The sequence below is a fragment of the Anabrus simplex genome, chromosome 1 (genome assembly GCF_040414725.1).
Source record: "Anabrus simplex isolate iqAnaSimp1 chromosome 1, ASM4041472v1, whole genome shotgun sequence".
NCBI classification, from domain to species: domain Eukaryota; kingdom Metazoa; phylum Arthropoda; class Insecta; order Orthoptera; family Tettigoniidae; genus Anabrus; species Anabrus simplex.
Window position 1 is genome coordinate 213,617,391 of NC_090265.1, and position 22,133 is coordinate 213,639,523.

Genomic DNA, 22,133 nt, shown 5'->3' on the forward strand with positions numbered 1-22,133 from the left:
TCCTTCGCATTTTTGTTACAGCATGAGGAAAAGTAACTTACCAACTTACCCCAGTTTTTCATTGTCCTACTGAAGGAATGCTCACATCGTGAAATAACATTCTTTTGCTGTAGCCTATTTGTTCATGTATATTTCCATTGAGTAAATTTAAGTTAAGTACACTACAGTTTTGATGTCCCTGAGAGAGGAGCGAAAGGTTTGGAGAAGGTAATAAATTATTGTTTTTGAAAAGGATAACATAATTAGGTACCGCCGACAATCATTTCTAGAAAGCAATAATAGCACAGGATAAAGGTGCACCAATATAAAGGAAACAAAGCAGAATTGAGAACCAAAATCATACTCAGAAAGTTTGAAATATTTTAACAATTGTATTTGCTGTACATACGTTTATTTACAATCCCACTATAGAAGCTGAAATAGTAGGACCTGGCACTGCAGTTAAATGTATTAAAATCAAATAAACTGTTCCATCACGAACTTGCAGTGTCTATCCTTTCCCAGGCAGACTTTTATGACAATGAGAAACGACATCATCAGCACTAGAAATCAGTTTACTTTTAATAAATTCTTGGTTTGACTTGAGGCTCGCTGCAATTACCACATCGAGTTCTTCCTCCACATCTGCTAATCTCTTCGCTACACTTTTTATTTCACTGAGATACTATGGCACATTTTGAAAAATACAAGGAATTGCACTTTCTTTTACCTTTGGAACTTTAATTCCTTAATTCGCCTTTAACCACGCGCTTTTCATCGCTTTATGAAAAATGTCTAATACAGGCATACGGAGTTCTTAGACCTCTGAAATCGGCTGGTATTTTTCTTAGCCACTGAGCCATCACATTTTTATCCTTGGAAAGAGAAAACGTAAAACAGCCGCTACTCCTGGGTTGTAATTGGACTTGCACCCTTTCACGCTACAGTGACGAAGCATGCTGCATTGCAGGTTAGATCACACAATCTCAGAATTATCTGAAACAGTAATTCATCGGAATTTATAGCATATTGCAGCGATAAGTGTACACGAGTATTAGAGATATCTCATCTCATCAGAAAGAACAAACATGTATCCCATTTACTACCGGTATACCCTTCAAGCTCCAAATCTTGCACACGCTTCTGAAATGTTTGTTATTCCGCTTGAACGATAACGTTATTTACCTACACTATAAATTCACACGTAGACATATTTATAAACAAATAATGTTGCACATGCAAAGGTAACTTTCTTCTCAACAAAATTACTCATCGTATGTAATTAAAACGATTCTTGAATATTAAAATACGTATGATCTTGTAGCAACGGACATACACAAGACCTTCGCCATATTGGAATCTGGCTGGAGACCGGCTGGATCACGTGATAATCTCGCACCAATGCCTGTCTTTCTTGGAAAAAATTAAGGTTCAAATTGAAACGAAACGAAAACTTAGTTTTGGTAAACCTAGATAATAAATGCTGTGGTGAATACAGAAGTGAGCGTTACCCGAGATAATGACATTATCCGAGTTTTGGAAATCAATCAATCAATCAATCAATCAATCAATCAATCAATCAATCAATCAATCAATCAATCAATCAATCACTACTGATCTGCATTTAGGGCAGTAGCCCAGGTGGCAGATTCCCTATCAGTTGTTTTCCTAGCCTTTTCTTAAATGATTGCAAAGAAATTGGAAATTTATTGAACGTGTCAGCAGATACGACAAACGACTGGAATATGGGAACGAGTGAGACAGTCCATAATGTGGCGCATAGACGCCTGCATTACAGCTCGTGGTAGCCATTTTGAGCACCTTCTGTAGAGAACTTACACTTTAACAACCTGCATTGTGAAGTGGTCTGTTTTATGTACACCACAAACAATGCCTGTAACACGGAAACGAAAGCAAATAAACCATACGTTTACAGGACATGTTCTGCTTGTTCTCAGGTTCTCTATCGAATCCACGGAGCTTTCCCACATATTTAGTTACACCCTGTATAAAATCATTGCTTTTACGTCCCAGAAACTACGTACGTTTACGGTTTTCGGATATGCCCAGGTGTTCTTTTACATGCCAATATCTAAATAAGATGGTCGTACTTGAACACATTCAAATACTACCAGACTGATTTGGGATTTAATTCGTCAACTTGGGCTCAGAAGGCAAGAATTCTACCGTCTGAACCAGTCAGCCTGACCCCCGAGTACAAGCACGACCGAAAGGAAGGAGCACATTATCTGTAACAATATAACCAGAGCTCCAGAATGTATCTAGAGTGATTTTGGAGTTCCGAGTTGTATTTATTTTGAATATTTAAAGAATAACTACAAAATTAAATTAATGATAATATTCTTCTTATTCTCCTTCGTCCGCTTTTCCCACATATGTGGGGTCGCAGGTGCAACTGTGTTGAACAGGTGTATTTGGACCTGTTTTACGGTCGGATGCCCCTCCTGACGCCAACCCTATGTGAAGGGATGTAATCACTATTGTGTGTTTCTGTTGTGGTTGGTAGTGTGGTGTGTTGTTTGGATATGCAGAGGAGAGTGTTGAGACAAACACAAACAGTCAGTCACCAGGCCAGAGGAATTAATCAGACGCGATTAAAATCCCCGATCCAGCCGAAAATCGAACCCGGGACCCTCTGAAGCAAATAAGTTAATGATAATAAAAGTGCATAAATATAAAACAGATCAAATACATAGGTATTTAGTTATTCATAACTTATACACAGAACAAAACTTTCAGTACGAAGATATACTGTTTTATTTTTGCATTTAAACTCTTTGTGCCGCAGTCTACAAATATGTCAGCTTCATCAGAATCCATAGAGAGCACATAGCGCCACGTCGTCCGTGTTGCAACGTGAAGCCAACATCACGATCAGCTGATCGGGGGTTAGTTCGAGGTAGGTTCTAAGAGTATATAAGGAGAATTCTCAAACAGTGACATTCGAAAAGGCCAAGGAGGCTAAGGTATCCTGCTTGGCTGTTGTCGTTAAGCGTATATTACAATAAAAACAACATAAATGGGTATTTATGACGGAAATTCTTAAAACCGAAAGGAAAAGTATTTTTGTAAGTACTACATCCCGTGGGTAACAATATAATTGTTTAATGTTAATTATTTATTATAATGTAAGGGACACATATATTTTTCCAAATACCGCATCATATCCGGATTAATATCTGAAGATAAATTTTCACTTAACATAAGTCGGAAAATTTCACAATGCAATAGGGTCAACTGCAGATCAATTGACACTGGTTGTAGTACATATCTGTGTACGAAGCAGGGGTATTTTATAATATGCTGCTTCAACAACAAAATAATAATCATAATAATAAAGGGATGGATAAAAAGCTACACAGGTAAAATTTCACTCCACTGCCACCTACAAAATTAGGCTTAGTTTAAAGCCCATCATAAACTAATGCACATGCCACATTTGAAGTAGGGCCTAGGCCTACAAATAGGAAATAAATTCTGAAGAAAAGAAAACATCCTGCTGGTAAAAGGTGGGGTGGAAATTTAAAAATTGTTAGTACTGAATTTGACTCCAGTTTCACTCCCACATCAAATGTTTCATTATCAAAACATTCCGGTGAAAAATGCTTAGAGCATAATATTGAATGCTTTCCAGGTAATAAATTCTCCCTTCTTAATACACCGAGCTCGATAGCTGCAGTCGCTTAAGTGCGGCCAGTATCCAGTATTCGGGAGATAGTAGGTTCGAACCCCACTGTCGGCAGCCCTGAAAATGGTTTTCCGTGGTTTCCCATTTTCACACCAGGCAAATGCTGGGGCTGTACCTTAATTAAGGCCACAGCCGCTTCCTTCCCACACCTAGCCCTTTCCTGTCCCATCGTCGCCGTAAGACCTATCTGTGTCGGTGCGACGTAAAACAACTAGCAAAAAAAAAAACCTTCTTAATACAATTACCCTTGCTTTTTCCTTGTCTCATCAGGAAGAAAATTGAAATCAAGTAAAGCACAATATTGAAAACTGCAGTATCCAGAAAACTAGAACTGTAACCAATAAAATAAATTACACGTAATTGTCCGTATTCTACAGAAGACATCTGACAACGACTTATAAAATATATAAACCCCTTACATCATCATAGTTGGTGATTGTCTAAGATACCACAGATTAATTTAGGTAAATATTAACTTACCCGTGAAAAGAAGTGCCAGATCCTTTTTTGAAAGTCTCCTTGCACCCACAGGCTACGCAATAGTGCACCATCGCTCGCTTCATTGACAGTAGCTAAGAGTCACTTCTAATTACGCTGATCACAATTCCTGTCTATACCACAATGTTCAAAGACGTGAGGTGTGAATAGAAGCAGTTTCTTTTAGGAATATGGAAGAAATGTTAATTTAATTGGTGCGGGTGCCTGAGAATCTGTATGACATATGTTCGATTAAATATAGAAATCAGCAAGTGCAGCACGAGGCATGGGACGAAATAGAAAAGGAATTACAGATCACAGGTACTAATTTTTTTTGCTAGCTGCTTTACGTCGCACCGACACAGATAAGTCTTATGGCGACGATGAGATAGGAAAGGGCTAAGATTGGGAAGGTACAGCCCCAGCATTTTCCTGGTGTGAAAATGAGAAACCACGGAAAACCATCTTCAGGGCTGCCGACAGTGGGGTTCGAACCCACTATCTCCCGGATGCAAGCACACAGCTGCGCGCTCCTAACCGCACGGCCAACTCACCCGGTGGTACTAATTTTAATAGGCATTCAGTTGTTGAAAACAGTCCACACTTGTACTTATGATTATTATCGCAATAATAATTATAAATTTAAATATTACACAAATTACAACTACAAATTATGCTGTTGTATTAAGAGATCGGTGAGTGAATATTATTGTTTGATCCATTCCTATCGCGCGGTTCTTTTCTTCTTTGTTCAATGTATTCTTCTACGGCGAACGATTGATAATTGCCATGGCACAGAGTCTTCAGGCATGTTGAAATAATGTTTGAAATATTCTCGTATCTGAAAAGCCTCCTGTGTAGGATTCCTCCAAATCAGTCGCAAATGCAGGGCGCCATTCGGCCAACAATTTCATCCTTGATGAGATTATGTAAGTAGTCTAGTTGAATTCATCTTTGTTCAGCCTGAAGTACATCTGAAATCTTTCTGGATGCCTATTTAGCTCGTTACTAAATTGTGGTATTCACCGTTTTCTTCCCTCCGCAAATTAGTTCCATGTACCCACTGTACTCATGGCAACAGAAACAGCACAGGCAACTGGATGTACTATCGGATGAAGTATACTGTGATCTGTGAACGTGAGGACAGTGTGTTCACGCCACATGCAGTGACATCATAACCCTCCCTTCCTCGCCGACTCAGCTGGGCGCGAGTTCACGTGAAGTGACAGTAGTGTGTCACCTTCATTACTTTAATATTATGATCTATGCGGTTTTCATCCTTAGTAATGTCATGGCATGCAGCCATGTTTGATCACTACCTGTCAAACCAGAGAGTATACACTTCTTCTGCTAGATACTCTTTGATTATGTGACCTGCCGCAGCTTCTAAATATACTCAACAAATGGCAGAATTTTTCTAATAAATTACATGCTGCTAATAAAAAACATTGACCTACGCACAGACTCGCCTTCTGTACGACCATTACCAGTAATAAAGCGCAGGGTCAACCTCTTGAAAAAGTCGGTGTCTATTTAACCAAACCAGTATTCAGTCACGGTCAGTTCTATGTTGCAGTATCTCGGACAAGATCGGTTGAAAATGTTGAGATCCACATACACCCAAATGGTCGAAGCAAAGTTGAATACTGTATGGTAAGGTAAGGGTGTATTCTGTCCGAAGGTAGGTCCGAACCTACGCAGAGGTGTGTCTGAGCCGGAGTTTACGTGCGGTAGGGTGGTTAGTTCCTTTCCGCTTCTCCATTCCCTTACCCCCCACCCAGTGGCGGCTGGTGCAGAAAATCAGTTGTGTGCTGTAATCCATCCCCACTCCAAAAAATAAAAATACAGTATTTAGAAACATACCGGTATGTGGTTTTCAAGAGGCTCTCCACTTGGTTTTCCACAATGAACAAACACGCAAACAACCCCAACACATATACACATTCCTCATAAAAACTATAAAACTATATAATTAAACACACAGTAATACCTGCAATGGCAAAATATTCACCAACTCAAACACTTGGTGTGAGCGCGCAAAAACAGAACTTCCCAGTGCCACCAACATCATTGAAATAAAACCAGTAACGGCGTGATGCAAAATTACATGTTATGTTTTTATAGTGACATTTATAAACTAGACATTTTTAATTAAAGAAAATCACAATATCATGTCCTCATTTTGACAACATCAAAAGTACAATTTTTATAGTTCATCGATTTACGAATGTGGCTATGGAATAGGCAAGTTGGTAGTATTCTATCCTCTTTGGTATTAAAAGACCTGGCGGGAACAGCTCTACAGTATTTTGTTTTCCCGTTTGCTTTGAGCGATCCCCTCTTAAATACTACCGCTGAGTCAAGAGGGTGCCACTTGCCACCTTCTCATATCGGTCGTAATGCAAGTGTGACTAGTGCTAGAGCTGCCTCTCTGTGGTCGAACGAAGAATCGCTGTGAAGTGATGTCTTAGCTGTTGTTTCCACGGCCTATCGGAACACATTCTCTTTGTATCGGAAAAGTTGGGCACGCATGCGCAAAAGGCAGAGTTCCTGGTTTCTGGCTAAAAGCTTAGAAATTCTCGCTGAGCTGTGATCGCACAGCACCCGGCGTGAAGCGCACCAGTAGTTACCTGGTTGTGAGGGGAGTCGAATAATTTCCTATTCTTTGGCTGACGTCTTTTTCAATGCACTGTATTTGATTGCAGATAATATTTTTAAAGTTATTTATTTTTCCAACAGGCAGTGTGCTGCAGCACTTCAGCACATAAGGTACGGCCGCCCCTGCCCCCACCAACAGCGTGTGGCAACCAATCCAAATCTTGACCACGCCCAATGTTGCTTAAGTTTGGAGATCTCACGAGATCCGGTGTTTCTACACGGCTACGGCCGTTGGCAATACTGTATGGAAAGAAGTGTTATAAACTACATTACGAATGCATCAGTTATTATGTACCGGTATTAAACGTTCATAACCCTATTGAAAAGGGCAGGCAAAACAACATGACTAAACAGGCATATCAAGACGAGTTATCTGACTGCGGAGCAGCAATGGTCCACTAGTTTATATAAAAACATTTTTTGCTAGTTGCTTTACGTCGCGCCGACACATATAGGTCTTATGGCGACGATGAGACAGGAAAGGCCTGGGAATGGGAAGGAAGCGGCCGTGGCCTTAATTAAGGTACAGCCCCAGCATTTGCCTGGTGTGACAATGGGAAACCACGGAAAACTATCTTCAGGGCTGCCGACAGTGGGGCTCGAACCCACTATCTCCCGGATGCGAGTTCACAGCTGCACGCTCCTAACCACACGGCCAACTCGCCCGGTGTATAAATATATAAACACGTGCAGTAGGTGTGATAATACGAAATCAGTAACGAAAAAAGTTGTTGAATGGCATAAGTTCCTGATAGCCCAGCAGCTGGCCATGATCGTTAAAGCGTCAAGTATATATGGTCTGACTGCGTGGTTAGCCGGTTCGAGTCCATTTGATGAAAAAAACCTATCAGAATGCTGGCCGGCAGGGCAGGAGAGGTGGCGGTATAAACTTCATAATAACTAGATTGTGTGCCAAAAGCCTTTATTCAAGTCCAAACCACCCTACAGTGTTCATTTATGGAGTGAGGGCATGTGACACTATTTATGGTAATGTGTCCGTCGGATGGGGACATTAGGCGTTGAACAAACTCCTTGGTATTATTCGACAGGAAAAGGCTGTGCTGACACCGGGTTTCACCCTCCCCCTACATCATCATCATCCCACACCCAGACATTCACCAAGCGAGCATGTCCTCGGCACTAACACACATACGCTAAATAACGATGATACGTTCCTGATATTTTGATGTCGGATTGGTCACTAAAGCTATAAGCTAAACATTAAATGCGATTTCTTTGATAATTGGAAAAAAATATAGTTACGAATCTACATGGAAGTAATGAGAGACTGGTAGACCTTCCTAGGTAATTGAATTTAGCAATAAAAATCAGCTAAGGATAGCATGATGGCAGTCATATGCATTATAGTGACTAATGGCCAGCACCTCCCGAACGAATTTCACTTTTTGTTCGGTCCTTTTCGAGGAGCGTTGGTCTATGACAATTCGTCAGCAATGATTCTTTAGGAGGGTCTGGAATGTGCCGGTTCAGTAAGGCTTCCAAGGTTTCCACTCTTCCGCCTGCTCTTCGTGAAGGTTTCCAAGTATCCTTTGTGATCTTACTAAGCTCAGCGTTCATGGCATTTTACAAGTGTCATTATCTATCCTTCATCGATAATTATCGAACAATCACCACGGATTTGAATTTAGGACTGTCGCCCAGGTGGCAGATTACCCATCAATTGTTTACTTTGTCTTTTCTTAAATTATTTCAATGAAGTTGGAAATCTAACGAACTTCCGCCTCGGAAAAGTATTCCAATTCCTAATCCGTATCCCTATAAACGAATATCTACACCAGTTTGTCTGAGTGAAGTTCAACTTATATTATGATCCTTCCTTTTATATATATATATATATAAAACTCCATTCAAAAGTATACGTCTTCTAATGTCATTCCATGCCATCTCTCCACTGATAGCTTGGAACATACCACTTCATCGAGCAGCTCTTCTCCTTAGTTCGAAGTCTTCCCAGCCCAGCGTTTGCAACGTTTTCGTAATATTACTCTTTTATCGGAGAGCTCGCAGGGTAAGTCGTGCTGATTTCCTTAGGATATCTTCCAGTTCTCGATTAATCGTGATGAGGGTCCCATTACACTCCAGTCATACTTTAAATGGGGTCTTAAGAGCGATTTATACACCCTTTCATTTACCTACTTATACTTAAACCCCTAAATACCCTCATTGCCGCATAGAGTTTATAATCTTTATTTACAGCCTCGTTAATGTGGTTACGCCAACGAAGATTCTTGCTTATATTAACACCTACGTTCTTGCAGTGATCCCCATAACGTACTTTCACCCCATAAACACAGTTCTGAAAACTGAGAGGACTTGTCTTCTTAGTGGAACCTTCAACCTGACTCTTTACCCCGTTTAACATCAAAATACATTTTTGCTGTCAGTATCACAATATTGTCATCATTTTACCGTCGCTCGCAATCCTGTAACTTATAAGCTACTCTACACAGTACATCATCATCATCATCTGCAAAATGCATTACCTATGATTCCTATACTTCACTCATCTCATTTATATACGGAAACTTAAAAGTTCAGTAATTCTGCCTCGCGGAACCCCCAATCTTAATCACCAAGGAATCGAATAATTTTTTACCTATTCTGATACTCAGAGATTATTGTTAGTCACCAATTCAATCACTTTTTGTTCAGTCTAATAGCCCTCATTTTCGTCAGTAGTCTCTCAGTGTCTTCCGTATAGAAACCCGTCGCTAAGTCAATTGCGATACCATCCATTTGACCTCCTGAATCTACAACATCTGCTATCCTGAACTCATCATTCACAGTCATCAAAAGGGATCCCTAAACTTACTAGCTACCATAGCCGCGAGATACGTTGTTGGGAGTGGAGCATCCATTTTTGCATTATTACTTGAGGAGCACCCTGTGTCTTCTTCATTTTTCGTATCCATGAGACAAGAGCTTTGAGCTTGGATTGTAATTTCTTTGGGCAGGAAAGGAATCCAGATTTATAAGATCCTAGTGAAGAATTTCCGATGAATTCGAGTATACCCGTGGCTAATTTCTAAAATACGATGATGATTCAGATGTAAATTAAAATTTGGATTGGTACAGTGAAACGCCCAGTAAATTGGAAGGAATTATCATGTTATCAATTCTGTTTATGGAAATATTGTGTTAGGCCGTGGGTAGATACTGACCGATTTGAAGCCACGCGTGTATGCCGTCATAGTAGGAAAACAATTATTTCTTTATTCGACCCACGCTTCAGTATTGTTGACCTTTTAGAGGCAAATTAAAATTATGAAATCAGAAAATCCGTAATCCTTGAAATTTGCTCATCATTATGGATACTAATAACAGAAATGAGACTCATAGGACGACAAAGTTGGCAAATATTACGCAATAAATTTCGTCACTCCTCGCACCAAGAATTGGGTGTATAAAAAGACCGTCAGAATAGCAGCCATCTTTCTACTGCCGGCGTTTATGAGTTAGGATCTGCGTTCGCCTGTTATCCATAACAATTGTGCAGAAGTGAAAAAAAATGCCTACCGAGTGCTGGTCAGAGTGGTGCAGGCTAAGAGCCCAGTCTGTTTTCAAATAACAAAAAGAACATTAAAAGTTCTAACTTATCTGTCTGGTTTTTTAATCACAATTATAAGTCATCCCGTGTCAACCATAAGATATTAATCCTGGGTGCAAGCTAAGAGCCCAGTCTGTTTTCAAGTAACAGAGAAGAATATTAAAAGTTTAAAATTAAGTATATATTGCGAAGTGCCAAGTAAAAATATAAGAAAGGTGATGCACATTTATAATTGATTCACAGAAGAACATATATCGTTTCTGTTGTAATGTATATATATAGTATATTATATATATTAATCAGTTGTAAAATACAAGTATGAATTATTAGTGTGATTGCCCCCTTTATTACCGAGCTAAGCCCAGCCAGTGAGCGAGAGATCCAAGGCATTTAAGGGAATAAGGGGTGACGACCAACTAAAAAAAACAACAACATTCTGACATTTGTTGACACAAGCATAATTGAACAACAAAATATTCTTGCTGATCTTTCATGATGTCTGATCTTCCAGTGTATATTTACAATCGATCAAAAATAATCTTCATCCTCCAGCTCTATGGTAAAATTTCTGGAATCAAAATTAAGAAAAGATTAGGCCTTTACTGCCTATTAAAAGGAGAACATTTTAAATGAAAATACACTGACTGACAGAGCATATGCAACACCAAGAAGGAGTGGTTCGAAAGGGATGAAAGTTGGGGAAAAAACAGAGACGGCACGGACGAATAATTGATGTTTATTTCAAACCGATATGCAGGTTACACAATGCGCACGGCATCGACTCAGTAGGATGTAGGACCACCGCGAGCGGCGATGCACGCAGAAACACGTCGAGGTACAGAGTCAATAAGAGTGCGGATGGTGTCCTGAGGGATGGTTCTCCATTCTCTGTCAACCATTTGCCACACAGTTGGTCGTCCGTACGAGGCTGGGGCAGAGTTTGCAAACGGCGTCCAATGAGATCCCACACGTGTTCGATTGGTGAGAGATCCGGAGAGTACGCTGGCCACGGAAGCATCTGTACACCTCGTAGAGCCTGTTAGGAGATGCGAGCAGTGTGTGGGCGGGCATTATCCTGCTGAAACAGAGCATTGGGCAGCCCCTGAAGGTACGGGAGTGCCACCGGCCGCAGCACATGCTGCACGTAGCGGTGGGCATTTAACGTGCCTTGAATACGCACTAGAGGTGACGTGGAATCATACGCAATAGCGCCCCAAACCATGATGCCGCGTTGTCTAGCGGTAGGGCGCTCCACAGTTACTGCCGGATTTGAACTTTCTCCACGCCGACGCCACACTCGTCTGCGGTGACTATCACTGACAGAACAGAAGCGTGACTCATCGGAGAACACGACGTTCCGCCATTCCCTCATCCAAGTCGCTCTAGCCCGGCACCATGCCAGGCGTGCACGTCTATGCTGTGGAGTCAATGGTAGTCTTCTGAGCGGGCGTCGGGAGTGCAGGCCTCCTTCAAACAATCGACGGGAAATTGTTCTGGTCGATATTGGAACAGCCAGGGTGTCTTGCACATGCTGAAGAATGGCGGTTGACGTGGCGTGCGGGGCTGCCACCGCTTGGCGGCGGATGCGCCGATCCTCGCGTGCTCACGTCACTCGGGCTGCGCCTGGACCCCTCGCACGTGCCACATGTCCCTGCGCCAACCATCTTCGCCACAGGCGCTGCACCGTGGACACATCCCTATGGGTATCGGCTGCGATTTGACGAAGCGACCAACCTGCCCTTCTCAGCCCGATCACCATACCCCTCGTAAAGTCGTCTGTCTGCTGGAAATGCCTCCGTTGACGGCGGCCTGGCATTCTTAGCTATACACGTGTCCTGTGGCACACGACAACACGTTCTACAATGACTGTCGGCTGAGAAATCACGGTACGAAGTGGGCCATTCGCCAACGCCGTGTCCCATTTATCGTTCGCTACGTGCGCAGCACAGCGGCGCATTTCACATCATGAGCATACCTCAGTGACGTCAGTCTACCCTGCAATTGGCATAAAGTTCTGACCACTCCTTCTTGGTGTTGCATTTGCTCTGTCAGTCAGTGTATATCCTGAGCCTTCTATAATTATTCACAAGAAACATTAGCTGGCAGCTATCTCGCTTATTCTTCCCATAACAAAATTTAACTGAATTTTCCATTTTATTACAACTTCAACACGTGGTCACTGTTAGACACTGAAAAATTTCGTTAACTAAGGGGTGTAACGTCCGTTGATGGCATCAGTAGAAATTCTGAGGGAAATTTTGAGTTGACTCCGAAATCATAATTAATTAATTATTATTAATTTCCAACATTATCTGTGTAACATTTACTTTGACCATCACACGATCGTGTTTACAAATTGGTGTATTTCACTAAATAATTCTCACTGTAATTATGACACACATTTTTCGAATTAATTAATTAATCAATCGATTAATTATCGTTATTACTCATTATCTCCTAAGTACAAAAACTATGCCGTTTGTGGACATTTAAATTTTACTTGCACAGTATTTAAAGTTTCGAGTCATTTTGAAAATATTTGGAAATTTTAATATAAATGCACTGAAAAATTTCTCATAACCACGTGTGAATTAGTTAAGGGTTAATTTATAAATCACTTGCCTTTGCCGGAAATGAACTAGACGATCTTTCGTCTAAATCTTTGATAACTAAAAATTAAATCCTAGCCTGGTCTTACTTGACGTTATTCTCAGCAAATTGTTCCTTTAAGTATACTAAACAAATCATTATGGTGGCAAATCAACGTTGAAAATAATCCATGCCGTCGCGATGAACGCACGTCCAGATTAAAATACACTGAATAATTGAAAACATGAAAATATTCCTAATTACATCACACAATCACACACACATCACATTCACACAAGATAACGTGTATTTTATGTACACAATACTTACAACGAATACTGCCATTATGAATGAATTAATTATTTTGAGCATGGTCGCGTCAATAAGGTCCGGAAGATGAACTCATGTCTTGTAACATTCTCAATTCAATTAGTGACTAGTGATCGAACTAGTGTTATCATTTGAAATGAAATACTCTTTAAATAACAAGGAGATCAATCTAAATTTCAGAGATTAATTTGAAGATTCTAATAGAATTCAATAATCATCACCATCACATGGGTTACAAGTCGCAAGTGTAGCGTTCGTGAGCCTTAATCTTATTATTACTCCCTATTCATGAAATGTATTCAACACGTGCTCCTTTTTATTATAATTCACACTGTGCTCCCAAAGACACAAGCAACAAATTATTCAATTATTATCCCGCAGGACCGCCAATATTCCAGGCGCATTCATGATCTGAGCACATCAAATATCATAAATGAGTAATTCTAAGACAATTTATAGCTCACGACCGTTAAATTACATTCTTAACCCGGTCTTCTACTTAAATTTATTATTGTTTTAGTGATTATTAGATCTATCAGTCCTCCTGAAATGTCGTGAAATGATATGACACGATCCTAAAGAATTGCAAGTGAACTTAGATGACACTCAATTCGACACTATCTCACAAAAATTTACGTACAACTCCATATCACGATATTTTCAGTATCACACGTAAGCAAATGAAGTTTATCGCGTGGTCAGTGATTTTTAAATATGTCTAAATCCTACATATGAGAGTTCATTCAAAGAAAGACTACAACAGCTAGTCTAATAGATTTCAAATTTCAGTCACACGTATGTAACTCAACTACCATGACACGTTGAGAAATGAAAATGAAAGTAACTCAGTCTACTACAAAAACTAATAGAACTACGATCTAGGGAAGAAAGATCATCTAGTTTTACACAGATGAGAAAGATATCAGAGAGTTAAAATGGTACTCAAGTTTAGCTGAAGTTCGATTCCAGGTTGAGGTCCGTCATTCCGGCATTTTTCCGTCAGTCACCTCCTCCAGCCAGAAATGCCTTACATGCTTAGCAGGTCATGGAGACACAGCAGTAGACGTCCCACGATGAAATTACGTTGAATTTTGTAGAGGAAGAATCCATCTTGAAGTTCACGTCGATTCATTGGGATGAGTTTCGCCACGTGCCAGTAATGTAAGCTGTAACTAATGCAACATATATTATAATTTGCACACACATGTCGGAATGTTCTCGTGGAGAAATGAACTTACCTTGGATCACTAATTTTGAAGTACACTCCATAAGACTTTATTATGAATAACTGCACTAAATTATACAGTTCATTTGGTTTTATCAGCACCACATCTGGAATATTCCTCTCTCTAGTCCATTCCGAAACTTTGTAATTCAGCTGTCCTTCCCAGTTTAGCTTATTTACCCTTTATTGGCCATGTTTTCTGTCATTTTCATTTCCTTCCTAGTCAACATTTGGTAAACTGAAATCACCCGCAACGAACATGTTCCTTTCTACGTCGTTCCCAACACAACCGATTGCGATATCAAATAATCAATTATCAAATATGTCCGACTCGTCGGCTGAATGGGCAGCGTACTGGCCTTCGGTTCAGAGGGTCCCGGGTTCGATTCCCGGCTGGGTCGGGGATTTTAAACTTCATTGGTTAATTCCAATGGCTCGGAGGCTGGGTGTTTATGCTGTCCCCAACATCCCTGCAACTCACACACCACACATAACGCTATCCTCCACAACAATAACACGCATTTACCTACACATGGCAATGCCGCTCACCCTCATCGAAGGGTCTGCCTTACAAGGGCTGCACTCGGCTAGAAATAGCCGCAAGAAATTATTGTTATTAATTATCAAATATTACTTTATTTTTATGGACAATATAATTCACACATACAAAAATGTTAATTTCAATTTTCTCTAAATAAACGTTTAACCCACGAGCCTTTCTTTCCAAGAATTCCTCAATTTTATTAGAAATCGGGTTTGAACACTGTTGGTAAGGCCGGAATTACACCTACCGAGTACTGGGCCGAGTCGCTCGCTTTGTTACATACACGGCCGAATAACTTATTGAGTTGTAGATGTGATTACACGAGGAAGAGACAGTGGACGAGTCAGTGCATTGAAACGTTTAAGGGTTGCGGAAACATGGTTATGCGAAATAGGAAAATGAAGAGAGTTTTTAAACACTATCGCAATTGATCATACCTGCCATTATAGAGGAAATCGAAGATGACATAAGCAACAACAGTTTTTAATTTTATTTTTTACATCTGGTACACCAGAATGAGGAAAATTCATAGCTTCTGCCAACTTATGATAAGCAGTTGTACACAGCAGATTTGAAGTCCCATAAACATTCGTGTGTTTTGTACTCTTGAATGAATTTTAACGTTGTTTCACTATTCCATTCAGCTATTGTCATTGAAGAAATCAAATCACAGCGCGCCAGACAACACAAGAACACTCCTTCACAATTGACTTGACTGATTACACCCTGACCGAGTGAAGAGCGAGTGAAGCGCCGAGGTGAGTGGGCAGGTAGTGGGGGTACTCATTCGGCCGAACAGTTGGGCCACATTTCTATCCACTGTCTCGCCCAAAGCACTCGCTTGCTACTAGACCGAGTACTGACTGTACTTATCACATTAGACGAGTACTCGGTAGGTGTAATGCCGGCTTAACGATAGCGAACAGTTCAGTAATAACTTACCTCTGATCCCCTCTCTGTCGTATTTCATCTCTCTCCTGCCGAGCGATTTGGCTATGAGGTTCGGTTGAGAGATGTGAGCTTGCATTCGGCAGATGGTGGGCTCGAACCCCACCCCCGGCAGCCCTGACGATGTTTACCCATGGAACCCACACCCAGTCACGATCACTACCTTCCCCATCCTAACATTTCCCCATCCTGCGTCACCGAAAAACCTTCTGTGTTTCAGTGACGTTAAACCGCTAACAGAAATCATCACTCTCTTCAGCCTGTACATCAATAATTAGCGTGTCCAAGGCCGAAGGTAGGGAACATGACTTGCTCCAGAATCTGTACTTACAACAGATTATGCAGTGTATTCTCTTTTACGGGTCCCTTCGCATTGCTCCAAAATGAAGTATGGCTACTTCCATCTTAAAATTTATCTCACGTCTGAGAGGTTGGTATAGTGCTCTACGTGTTTGTAGGTGAAGTACAATTATCATTGGCGTTGCACCTCTAATGGATAAAAATAGCGATTTTCAACCTAAACCACCCGACTGTAATATTCTCCATATGCGAGTGTTCCGCATGTTTGAAATGTCCCTTTAACATGTAAATGCATACTTGACTGGTAAACTACTACGTAGGAAATGCGTATAGGTCCTACGCATTTTCATTGGAAATGTAATTATAAATTCTGCATGCATGCTGTGTCTTAATGACTAAGGCCGTATTTACACGGTATATTTTTTGCTACTGGAGGTGCGGTTAGAGGGAGACTGAAGTATGCTGCCTTCATGCACCAATGTTGTACGCAAAGCTAAGCGCAAGTAGTTGCAAGGGATCTTTATTTTCTTTCGTTCTTCTTTTCTATTCCTTTCTTAATCCGTTTACCCTCCATGGATGGTTTTTCCCTCGGACTACGCGAGGGATCCTAACTCTACCACCTCAAGTGCAGTGTCCTGGAGAGTGATACTTTGGGTCGGGATGTACAACTGGGGAGGAGGACCAGTACCTCGCCCAGGTGGCCTCACCTGCCACGCTGAACGGTAGCCTTGTGGGGTGAGAACGATGGGAAGATTGGAAGGGGCAGACAAAGAAGAGGGAAGGAAGCAGCCGTGGCCTTAAGTTAAGTACCATCCCGGCATTTGCCTGGAGAAGAAGTGGGGAAACCACGGAAAACCACTTCGAGGATGACTGAGATCGGAACTGAACCCCCATCTACTCAGTTGACCTCCCGAGGCTGAGTGGACCCCATTCCAGTCCTCGTACAACATTTCAAATTTCGTGGCAGAGCCGGGAATCGAACCCACACCTTCGGCGGTGGCATCAAATCATACTGACTCCTCCACTAAAGAGGTGCACGAATGGGGATCTCTAGGCCTAATTTTGTTCAACGCAACGCCAACACGTACTTTGTGAACGAAGTTATATTCGTCTTGCATTTTGCTTTTAAATATGGAGAATGATATTTTAAACATATAAAGTACACACTGGTATGATAAGAGTCACCAGTGTCAAAATAATAATATAAAAATAAATATATTAAAAATAAATTTTAAAAATCGTAAACGCATACTTACTGAAATAGCTTCTCTCACATTCCTTTTGTAACCGTTCAATACCATGCTAACAGGCATGTCATGAGACCCAACAAGTAATATATGACGTTTTGCTCGTCATTCTACGACATATTTGGTCGTAATAAGCATTTTTCGCCCGGTCTGCGATACGAGCGGCGCTGCGCTAGCTCGGAAGGCAAAGCTCTAATTACACGTACAGAGGGGGAGAGAGCTCAGTACAGCGAAAACTTGGAATTACGCTCTCTATTCAGCAAGCGAGGTAGACATAGCACGTCACGCGCAGAGAACGCCTGAGCCAAGGGACGGAGTTTGTTTTACAGGATTTTAATTTGAGAACTGGGGATTCTCAGCGATTTCCCTGTATATTCATGGATGCCAACTCACCATTTTCGCACCTCAAGAATAATAATAATATTTTTGATAAAAGCTTTAGAAAATTACGAGCAAGGACTCATTGGAATCAGCATAATTTACACCATTTAGGTAATGATGTCAGAAGATGTACTACTTAATGAACGTAGTGCTAATGACGCACATTAGACAGATGTCCACAATAGGAATCAGATGTTGGGCGCACGTACCTGGACGGAAAGAAGGGAGTCCCCATCTTATACTGGCTCGCGCGCAAATCTTCAAGAGAAAGCTTGTAAGATTAACAGAAGTTCAGCAATGCGATTGACATGAAATTAGATCAGTGAAAAGAAGAATTCAAGAGCTACAAAATGGATATTCACACGACTCTGAAGGATCATTGCTAACGGAGCGACTTGTCACCTGTGGGCGGAGTTTACCATCTCTCCAGCCGGCGACCCGCGTTTACTATAAAAGAAGCGCGAATGAGAACTTAGTATTCTTTACTTAGTCGTTGCTGAAACTTCGTGATTCATTGTGAATCAGTGTTGCTCAGTCATTGTGTTTCAGTGCCATTCAGTTAATACTCTGTGTTATTCAGTGTTTAAATAATTGTGTTAGAAAGATGTCTGTTCCAAGTCAGATATTTCTTGTTTGAAAAGAATAATTGTGGTGTGTTAATACAGGTGCTTATAATCCCAATATCTATAAAGGGGATGCGGAATAGTAAAGTTAGTATCGGCTCACGCGAATAATATTCAAAGAACGGGTAAAATTCCAATGATCGCTAAGGCGCTAGTGAGTATGGACTATATTCTACGAATAATTATTTTGCCGTAATTAAGGCATGGGTGGTAATAGGAGACGTCATTCTAACTAATAGAAAGTGTTAAGTTATCCAGGAAGTGACGTGTAATTGAACAAGTGACGCTCACATACAAATAATGGAAGTCAGTAATCGTGTATGTTACAGTAAACAGGGAATTGAGTAGTGATCTCCAAGGATTGCAACCGCTACTCGGGTAGTCCATTCGAGCTTATGAGTAGGTCTAGCCATATTATGTTTAATCTGAAAGCATATAAACAGTACTTCATGTAAACAGTTCATCCAGAACTTTCATATGTATCAGCATTGTATGTTCATGATCCGATAGGGGATGTAATCCTCCCAATTTTATATTCAAATGAGGCTGGAATAGGGTTTCCAGCTGCACCTCGAGGTCCAACTGAAACAGGTTCGATACCGTGTGGTATCGACGGCCTTAGATCGACACCAGGAGACTTGTGAAGGGTCTAAATTTCATATGTATGTGAGTACTCGTCGAACCCCGGATTCTACTCTACCAGAGCGCGCCATTATGCCGGCAGTGTTGGATTATACTCGACCGGAAGGCGCCATTGTGCCTGCAATATATCATTCAGGGATCATCCAGAACTTTCGACCGTAGGAGATTGTAGATCAAGACATCATGGACGTGGGCCCGAAGAAGATGAACCTAGGATTCTCAGCAAACGAGGCGTCAGTGATGGAGGCAATAATAATGTTATTGGCTTTACGTCCCACAAACGACTTTCTCGGTTTTCGAAGACGCCGATGTGCCGGAATTTAGTCCCGCAGGAGTCCTTTTACGTGCCAGTAAATCTACCGACATGAGGCTGGCGTATTTGAGCACCTTCATATACCACCGGACTGAGCCAGGATCGATCCTGCCAAGTTGGGGTCAGAAGGCCAGTGCCTCAACCGTCTGAGCCACTCAGTCCGGTAGTGATGGAGACATAAACCCATAGGTGTACCCTCTGATGACGGCGCGGCTACACGCAGCAATGATAAGTACAATCCATCATATTTCTAGGCATGAACATCATAAGGGTCGCGTTAAACGTAACTGTATAAATAAGTAAATTTTCAGCATGTAATGATAACGTGTAGGTGACGCAATATGCGTGTTTCGATGGGGTAAAGTTTTTTATTAGTTTGATTTTATGGGTTTCATCTGTGATTATGGATAATCACGAATTTATTCCAGGGATTTTTTGCACGATTTAGTAAGGCCCCGTAGTGTTTATGCTTGAGTGAAGCATTTTAAGGGTGGAACTGATACTTCAGCAGACTTTATAATTCATTCCAAGTTAATTAAGTGAGATGGATCTTCATAAATTTCCAAACGTATATTATTTCAATGCTTCACGACTTACCGCATATGTCCAGATATCCCCCCTTCTAAACCTTAAGGATGTTGACAGCAAGAAGAAGGATATAATGGCTCGAGGTGCAATCATGATTTATATAGTTACGCGAGTGAATGCTGATTAAATTACCTATCGATTTAGAGTCATCTTAATGCGTATATAACGTGGGTATGAGATACACGTGTGTAACTGAAGAGCGAAAAGATATGTGTGAAAGTGTTTAAGATGACAGAGTGAATAATAATAATAATAATAATAATAATAATAATAATAATAATAATAATAATAGTGATGAGAGGAACAGGGTCGAATATGGTCAAAACATTGATAACTGATATTTGAAGATAGCCATGAATGATGATCTGCTGGGAGAATGACGAGAGAACTGAATTGAGAAATACGTATTTTCTTCCCGTGACTAAGTGAAAGTATCACTTCTCAGCTGGTTGCAGTCTGGTGTATAGAGGAAGAGTTTAATGGCCCTCTGAATGTAGGACAGGAGGGTGCAGAGACCAAGCTTCGAGGCTGGCCTGTTATCCATGTCACATTGCTCGCCAGAAACACATAAGAAGTTTCCCTCACTTTGGCACGGTATTGATTATTCGAGTGCCAGTAATTTCTTACCATCAGCGTTGTATGTTCATGATCCGATAGGGGATGTAATTCTCCCAATTTTATATTCAAATGAGGCCGGAACAGGGTTTCCAGCTGCACCTCGAGGTCCAACTGAAACAGGTTCGATACCGTGTGGTATCGACGGCCTTAGATCGACACCAGGAGACCTGTGAAGAGTCTAAATTTCAGAAGGCATGAAAGTGTGTGAATCATATCGTACAGTGTGTAATGTATTTACAGGTGATTGCTTTATTCTTCATGTGTTTGTATTTATGTATGATATCATTCTAGGGTGACTTATAGCGACTTACAGGATACTAACGTTGTATGGGCCCGCTTTGTAAAATAGTATAATAAGATAGTACCCCGGAAGAACGCGTATATGCGATAAGTGATATATAATTAATGTAATCAAATAGATCTTATTTTCAACGAGCGACGACATGATTTTCATGGTTATGAAAGTATGCGGAATTGTGGATTATAAAAATATCTCAAGACCATGATGAGTGTTGTCAAATATTATTGTTTTCTTTACGAGAAATGCCATCTCTGTGTGTATAATGTATGTGTTGTTAGGTGTTGATATAACAGATACCAGCGTGTACCGATATTAGGTAAGGGGACATACCCCTATTTATGTAGTGCAGGATATGTGTGTCCAATGTTAATATAAGCAAATTTGGGAACGACCAGAACGATATTCAGAAAATAAGATAGACTGATATGAACGTTAACGGTATTTCCCATATAATTGATTTTATTTTCTGTTTTTAATAATATGAATTTTCTCCTGTGTATCGATTTTCTGTGACTATCCGTTTATTAAATTTTATATTTTGAATTGGGAACAAACATTCTTCTTATTCCATAGTGAACCCTTTTGGTCCATTATGAAAGACACCTACCTTCCTTACCTATCAGCAAAGTTCATGAGATCTGTCTCTTGGGTCGTATCGGGTTCTTAGTCCCTTGCTGAGGTAAAGGTAGGGTTCAGTAATTCTAATCTATCCACTCAAATGGAAGGTCTGTTTAAAATATTCCTATTTATTCAAGTAATTCCTGAAGAATTTATGATTTATCAACGGCATCATTGAACTCAATCGTGTCCACTTGACACCACAATCATTTTTACATAGACGGTCAGAACACTGGTGTGAACCTTTGACGTAACTGCCTGACGGGCATCCTTACTAGAAACCATTGTCTCAATTATTAATTAAAGAAAGGAAAGTCTGGAAATCCTTAAATTCGGCTTCCATGTGAGACTACATGTACCATCATAGTGATTCTTTATGGTCCAGCCCTCGTAACACGAACTCTGGACTCTGGGTATAATTAAGGCAGTCCAATCGGTGTGTGCCACACAGTGGTTATACGGCATGGACCCTTAA

General features: G+C 40.7%; 1 pseudogene; it reads right to left on the reverse strand.

Moving 5' to 3' along the window:
- The window catches only part of LOC137497163 (uncharacterized), a 69,598-nt pseudogene extending 53,492 nt beyond the window's left edge, over window positions 1-16,106 (reverse strand).
- Between the last annotated feature and the right edge of the window lie 6,027 nt (window positions 16,107-22,133).